At 41.5% G+C, this 8,120-nt stretch overlaps 1 pseudogene; it reads left to right on the forward strand.

The window, feature by feature from the left end:
* The first annotated feature begins 2,830 nt into the window (after nucleotides 1-2,830).
* Nucleotides 2,831-2,984, forward strand: LOC141048348 (U1 spliceosomal RNA; annotated as a pseudogene).
* The last annotated feature ends 5,136 nt before the right edge of the window (nucleotides 2,985-8,120 follow it).

Below are 8,120 nucleotides of genomic sequence, written 5' to 3' on the forward strand. Positions count from 1 at the left end.
ATAGGAGATTTTTCCTATTGGTTCATTTTATTCACTGTGATAAGTTCTATCACAGCGATCGAAATAAAAAAAATAGTAAATCAAACCCCCCTTTATCATCCCCTTTGTTAGATAAAAATAATAAAGTAAAAAAAGTGTTTATTTCCATTTGTCCATTAGAGTTAGGGTTATGGTTTATAGATGGAGTTAAAGGGTTGGGATAAAGTTATGGTTGGGCTAGGGTTAGGGTTGTGGTTATGGTTGGGATTATGGTTAGGGTTGGAATTAGGGTTAGGGCTGTGTTGGGGTTAGGTTTGTGGTTAGGGTTGGGATTAGGGTTAGAGGTGTGTTGGGGTTAGTGTTGTGGTTAGGGTTATGGTTAGGATAATGCAGATTCTCCTGCGTTGTACAGTACCATTAAAGTCAATCTAAAATGAAAAACGCTGTGCACATGCTGCGGAAAAATCTGCAGCATAAACGCTGCACGTTCATTTCCTCGGCATGTCAATTCTTTGTGCGGATTCCGCAGCGTTTTACATCTGCTCCATTATAGGAATCCACAGGTGTAAAAACGCAGGTGAAATCCGCAGAAAACCCGCAGGGAATCCGCAGCTAAAACGCAGGTCATTTTACCTGCAGATGCAGCAAAATCCACAATGGAATCCGCAACGTGTGCACATACCCTTAGGGTTGGAGTTAAAATTGGGGGGTTTCCACTGTTTAGGTACATCAGGGGGTCTCCAAACGCGACATGGCGCCACCATTGATTCCAGCCAATTTTGCGTTCAAAAAGTCAAACTGTGCTCTCTCCCTTTTGAGCCCTGCCATGCACCCAAACAGTGGCTTTCCTCTACATACAGGGTATTGGCGTACTCAGGAGAAATTGCGCAACAAACTTTGTGGTCCATTTTTTCCTGAAACCCTTCTGAAAATAAAAAAAATTGGTTCCAAAGTAAATTTTTTGTGAAAAAAGTAAAACGTTCATTTTTTCCTTCCACATTGCTTTTCTTGTGAAGCACCTGAAAGGTTAATACATTTCTTGAATGTGGTTTTGAGCACCTTTTAGGGGTACAGTTTTTAGAATGGTATCACTTTGGGGTATATTCTGTTATATTGACCCCGAAAACTCAGTTCAAATTTGAGGTGGTCCCTAAAAAAAGGTTTTGTAAATTTTGTTGGAAAAATGACTTTTAACCCTTATATTCCTAGCAAAAAAAAATTGTTTCCAAAATTGTGCTGATGTAAAGTTGACATGTGGGAAATGTTATTTATTAACTATTTTGTGTAACACCACTCTGATTTAAGTAAAAAAGAGAGAGAAGCCAACGCTCCCTATGGTCAGAATGCAATACATAAAGTGCATATGCACATATTGTTTGCTAAATGTCTCATTTTGAAATACAGTTAGAAAACAATTGATCAATTTTTTGAGCCACCCCGCCACGTCAGGGCACTCTCATATGGGGCAGTCCTACTCTACGTTTTTGATATTCACTGTGCCATTACGGCTTCCTAAATGTATTAAAAGCAAGACCACATTAAATGCAAACTGTACCTGAAGAGTTTCTGAATCACTTCCATGGAGCCAGCAAGGGCAAGCGCAGATAAAGGTTGACCAGGTCCGGACAGACATTTCAGGTCCAGCCTCCACACTGCCTGACCAGCAACAACAGATGAAGTGTGAAACAGGCCCAGACACAGGTGCACAATCAATCAGAGCCTAGGGCAGGGCTGCTGTATGTGTGTACAGCAGCCTAGATCAATCACAAAGAATACAGAGAGGATCGCGTGCATAACCCAGCGAGCACGGCAACAGTGGTGGTCAGCCACAACCAATATCAAATAAAAAAGAGAGAGAAGCCAGCACTGCCTATGGTCAGAACGCAATACATAAAGTGCATATGCACATATTAATATCTAACTGTATTTCAAAATGAGACATTTAGCAAACAATTGATCAATTCTTTTGTGCCACCTCGCCATGTCAAGGCATTCTCATATGGGCCACTCTGATTTAAGGGTACAAAAATTAAAAGTTTGAAAATTGCAAAATTTTCAAAATTTTTGCCAAATTTCCATTTTTTCATAAATAAACGCAAGTTATATAGAAGAAATTTTACCACTAACATGATGTACAATATGTCAAGAAAAAACAATCGTAGATTTAGTGGTATACGTTGAAGCGTTCCAGAGCTATAACCACATAAAGTGACAGTGGTCAGAATTGTAAAAATTGGCAAAGTCATTAAGGACCAAATTGGCTCTGTCACTATGGGGTTAACTGGCTGATCAACCCTCTCACCGTGATTCGAGCCCTAAATATGACTCTGCCACCTCCTTACTGATGTTGCAGCCTTAGGCCTGTTTCACACATCAGTTTTTTCTGTCAGTTGTAATCTGCCAAAATGGCGGAAAAAGGATCCGCCTGCGTGCGGACATCATCGTGTGCAACCGGACCATTTTTTTTGACGGATCCGGCTAAGGAGGAAATTTAAAGGAACCGCTGTCTGGAGAGAGAGAGATTTTTCAGCCACCAGAACAGAGTTTAGGGTTAAATTTGCAGCTGAGTCAGGTTCTCCGGGCATGCACAATGTAAAATACGGATCCGGCCGGCCGAAAAAACGTTGCATTGTCCGTCCAGGCATGTCGGCGGACGCCAAAATTTTGGCAGATCCGCAAAAAAAGGATCCAACGGATGGCCATCCATCAAGATCTGCCAGTAATGCAACTCGATGGGAAAAAAATGGATCCGCCAAGTAAAATGGTTTTTTGCAAAACGGCGGATTTTGACTGATGGTAACAGACGGATGTGTGAAACAGGCCTTATTGGGACATGGTGGCTATCCACCAGTCATCCACGTGGACCATCCAGGGTTGCATGGCACTCTCAGGGTGAGGCTCATCCATTGCACTCCGGGTGTGCTGACACCTGCAATTTCCCCAAATGCGGGAAACTCAACTTCATAATTTGTGGTGGTGGGGGACTGCATTCTCGCTTTCCCCTGTTAAAAGTCGTTTTTTTTTTTTAACATTAATCTTCATGTATGTCTGGACCCACAGTAAACGTTTTTGCTTGTGAGCACTGTTTAATCCCTTTCTGCCATATGACGTACTATCCTGTCCATGTGACCTGCTGATTATCACAGCTGACACCCGGCACTATTTGCTAGGGGCTGTCATGGACCACACATTAACCCCTGGCACACTGCAATCAAATATGATTGCAGTGTATTGGGGCATAAGGAAGTATCACGCAGGGAGGGGGCTCCCTGCGTGCTTCCCTGAGCCCTTCGGAACAGCGCAATGTGATCGTGCTGTTTCGAGGGCCTCCTCACTGCAGGTCCCCGGATTCTATATGGCCGCGGAGGCCTTCGGGGTCCTGCAGGGAGATGGCTTTTTCAGTGCCTGCTAAGAGCAGGCGCTGAGAAAGCATCCTCAGTGTCTGTCAGATCGCTGATCTGACACAGTGCACTGCAAAGCGATCTGACCCTATACAGTGATGTCCCCACTTGGGACAATATAATAAAGTGTAAAAAAAAAAAGAAAAATCATGTGTAAAAATATTTTTTTTAAATCCTAAATAAAAAAATTCCCTAATTCCATTTTTTTGTAAATAAAAAGACAAACAATAAAAATACACATATTTAGTATCGCCGCGTACGTAACGACCCGCAATATAAAACTGTCCCACTAGTTAACACCTTTAGTGAACCCCTAAAAAAAGGCAAAAAGCAATGCTTTATCATCATACCGCCAAACAAAAAGGGCAATAAGACACAATCAAAAAGACGTATATAAATAAACATGTTACTGCTGAACCGTCATCTTGTCCCGCAAAAAACGAGCCCCATACATTGTCATCAGCAAAAAAATAAAAAAGTTATAGCTCGCAGAATAAAACGATGCACAATAATTATTTTTTATATAAACTTGTTTTTATTGCATAAAAGCGCCAAAACATAGAAAAGTGCTATAAATGAGGTATCTCTGTAATCGTACTGACCCAAAGAATAAAGCTGCTTTATCAATTTTACCACACGCGGAACGGTGTAAGCGCCCCCCCCCAATGTAATTCATGAAATGCTGGTTTTTGTTCATTCTGCGTCCCACCCAAAATTCTGAATAAAGTGATCAAAAAAGTCACGTGCCCAAAAATGGTACAAGTAAAAACGTCAACTCGTCCCGCAAAAAATAAGACATCACATGACTCGGTGGGTCAAAATATGCAAAATTTATAGCTCTCAAAATGTGGCGATGCAAAAACTATTTTTACAATAAAAAGCTTCTTTTAGCAGTGACAGCTGCCAAATATAAAAACCCGCCACAAACCCCCCCTTATCACCGCCTTAGGGAAAAATAAAATAAAAAAATGTATTTATTTCCATTTTCTCATTAGGGTTAGAGTTAGGGTTAGGGCTGAGAATAGGGTTAGGGGTGTGTTGGGTTTAGGGTTGGAGTTAGAAGTGGGGGGTTTCCACTGTTTAGGCACATCAGGAGCTCTCCGAACGCAACATGGCATCTGATCTCAATTCCAGCCAATTCTGCGTTGAAAAAGTCAAATGGTGCTCCTTCCCTTCCAAGCTCTGCCATGCACCCAAACAGTGGTTTACCCCCACATATGGGGTATCAGCCTACTTAGGACAAATTGTACAACAACTTTTGGGGTCCAATTTCTCCTGTTACCCTTGGGAAAATAAAAAATTGGGGGCAAAAATATCATTTTTGTGGAAAAAATATAATTTTTTTATGGCTCTATGTTATAAACTTATGTGAAGCATATGGGGGTTCAAAGTGCTCACCACACATCCAGATAAGTTATTTGGGGGTCTAGTCTCCAAAATGGGGTCATTTGTGGGGGGTTTCCACAGTTTAGGCACATCAGGGGCTCTCCAAATGCGACATGACACCCGCAGACCATTCCATCAAAGTCTGCATTCCAAAACGTCACTACTTCCCTTTTGAGCCCCGACGTGTGCCCATACAGTAGTTTTCTCCCACATATGGGGTATCAGCGTACTCAGGACAAATTGGACAACAACATTTGGGGTCCAATTTCTCATGTTACCCTTGGGAAAATAAAAAATTGGGGACTAAAAGATCATGTTTGTGGAAAAAATATGATTTTTTTATTTTCACGCCGGGCGTTATAAACTTCTGTGAAGCACTTGGGGGTTCAAAGTGCTCACCACACATCTAGATAAGTTCCTTGGGGGGGTCTAATTTCCAAAATGGGGTCACTGGTGGGGGGTTTCCACAGTTTAGGCACATCAGGGGCTATCCAAACGCGACATGGTGCCCGATCTCAATTCCAGCCAATTTTGCGTTAAATGGCGCTCCTTCCCTTCCGAGCTCTGTCATGCACCCAAACAGTGGTTTACCCCCACATATGGGGTATTGACGTACGCAGGACAAAGTGCACAATAACTTTTAGGGTCCTGTTACCCTTGGGAAAATAAAAATTGGGTGTGAAAAGATCATTTTTGTGGAAAAAATATGATTTTTTAATTGTACGGCTGTACGTTATAAACTTCTGTGAAGCCCTTGGGGGTTTAAAGTTCTCATCACACATCTAGATAAGATCTTTGGGGGCTCTACTTTCCAAAATGGTGTCATTTGTTGGAGGTTTCTAATGTTTAGGCACATCAGGGGCTCACCAAATGCGATATGGCGTCAAGCCAATTCTGCACTGAACAAATCAAACGGCGTTCATTCCCTTCCGAGCTCTGCCATGTGCCCAAACAGCTGTTTACCCCCATGCATGGGGTACTAGCGTACTCAGGACAAATTGCACAGTAACTTTTGGGGTCCTGTTTCCCTTGGGAAAATGAAAATTGGGGGTCAAAAGAATTTTTTTGGAAAAAATATGATTAATTGTACAGCTGTATGTTATAAACTTCTGTGAAGCCATTGGGGGTTCAAAGTTCTCACTACATATCTAGATAAGTTCCTTGGGGGGTCTATTTTCCAAAATTGAGTCATTTGTGGGGGGTTTCCACTGCTTAGGCACATCAGGGGCTCTCCAAATGTGACATGGCGTCCCATCTCAATTCCAGCCAATTTTGCGTTGAAAAAGTCAAACGGCGCTCCTTCCCTTCTGAGCTCTGCCATGCGCTGAAACAGTGCCCCCCCCCCCACATAACAGGTATCAACGTACTCAGGACCAATTGCACAATAACTTTTATGGTCCAATTTCTTCTGTTACCCTTGGTAAATTAAAAAAATTGGACCTAAAGTAATTTTTTGGTGAAAAAAAGTTAATTGTTCCTTTTTTTAAACCTTCAAAAAATTCCTGTGAAGCACCTGAAGGGTTATAAACTTCTTGAATGTGGTTTTGAGTACCTCGAGGGGTGCAGTTTTTAGAAAGGTGTCACTTTTGGGTATTTTCTATCATATAGACCCCTCAAAGTGACTTCAAATGTGATGTGGTCCCTAAAAAAAATGCTGTTGGAAAAATGAGAAATCTCTGGTCACTTAACACTTATAACAATATTGTGCTGCGCCGTATCTCTGTGATTTAAGGGCATACAAATTCAAAGTAGGAAAATTGCAAATTTTTCAAAATTTTGGCCAAATGTCCGTTTTTTTCACATATAAACACAAGTTATATGAATGAAATTTTACAACTAACGTGAAGTACAATATGTCACAAGAAAAACAGTGTCAGAATCACCGGGATCCATGGAAGCGTTCCAGAGTTATTACTTCATAAAGGGACTGTGGTCAGAATTGTAAAAATTGGCAAAGTCATTAACGTGCAAACCACCCTTGGGGTAAAGGGGCTAAGGATGGCCCAATAGTAGGATTATGCACAACTGCAAGCCTCTGGAAGATCCTACATTTTAAGGTTCGCCGGAGTCCAGAGGCACGAGCAGCTTCATATACCTGTTTGCTGATTTGTAATAGTATTTTTGCTGCTGCTCTCTTAATCTAATGAATTTGTCTGGCAGAAAAATCCCTCATTATGCTTTTGCATAAACCAGCCAGTGCTTTGTGTTCACCACCAATCTCTTCACAGTAGGATGATCATGTTTAAGTTTTCGTGATATATCTAAAGTTTTCATACTTTGTCCAAGGCATTGCATTATTTGATGCTTTTTGACAGAAGAGAGATCCTTTTTCTTTCCCACATTGCTTGAAACCTGTGACATAATTTCATTGCTCCAAAGATCCCTGAGACACAATACCATCTATAAATTTGTGAAAAACAAATGACATCTTTATGAGACTTAAATCCAAATATCATAATAACTTGGAACAAGGTGTGTGTGTGTACGCGTATGTATGCACACAGACATGGCGGAAAGTGTTGACACTCTTGAAATTGTTCCAGTAAATGAAGTTTTTCTCCCAGAAAATTATTGCAATCACCTGTGTATTGATATATACTTTTATTTCATTTGTGTTTATTGAAACAACGCAAAAACAGAAAAAAAGGCAAATTGGAATTGAATTCACTCAAAACCTCACAAATGGGCCTGACAAAATGAGTGGCACATTTTCAAAGTTGTGGGTAAACAACTTTGTTGCAAGCATGTGATGCTTGTTTAAACTCACCTATGGCAATTAACAGGTGTCGGCAATGTTAAAAATCGCACCTAAAACCTTGGAGAAAAGAACGAGAAGAGAACTGTCTGAGGACTTGACAAACAAAATTGTTCAAAACTATCAACAATCTCAAGGTTACTGGTCCATGGCCAGAGATCTTGATATTGCTCTGTCCAACACATTAAAGAAGTTTACAACCCATGGCACTGTAGCTAATCTCCCTGGACGTGGACGGCAGAGAAAAATTGATGAAAGGTTGCAGCGCAGGATAGCCCAGATGGAGGATAAGCAGCCCAAATCAAGTTCCAAAGAAATGCAAGCTGTCCTGCAGGCTCAAGGGCATCAGTGTTAGGGACGGCGGAACGCACTAAATATAAAATAGTGCGTTCACCGCCCGGGGTCCACCGTGCAGAGGTGTTAAACTGCTGCTAAATAATGGCAGACGCACAATATGGCGGTATATCGCACATGGGTTGAACGTCACCCGGTGTGCACTGGGCGTACTCTGTTAGCTTCACAGAGACGCCTTAGACATAAACATAAGTACTGAACCTGTTGAAATCGCAGGTCTCAGAGAAATGCACTCACGGTATATG

Source organism: Dendrobates tinctorius, unplaced genomic scaffold (genome assembly GCF_039654945.1).
Source record: "Dendrobates tinctorius isolate UK_male_01 unplaced genomic scaffold, ASM3965494v1 ptg000134l, whole genome shotgun sequence".
Lineage (NCBI taxonomy): Eukaryota > Metazoa > Chordata > Amphibia > Anura > Dendrobatidae > Dendrobates > Dendrobates tinctorius.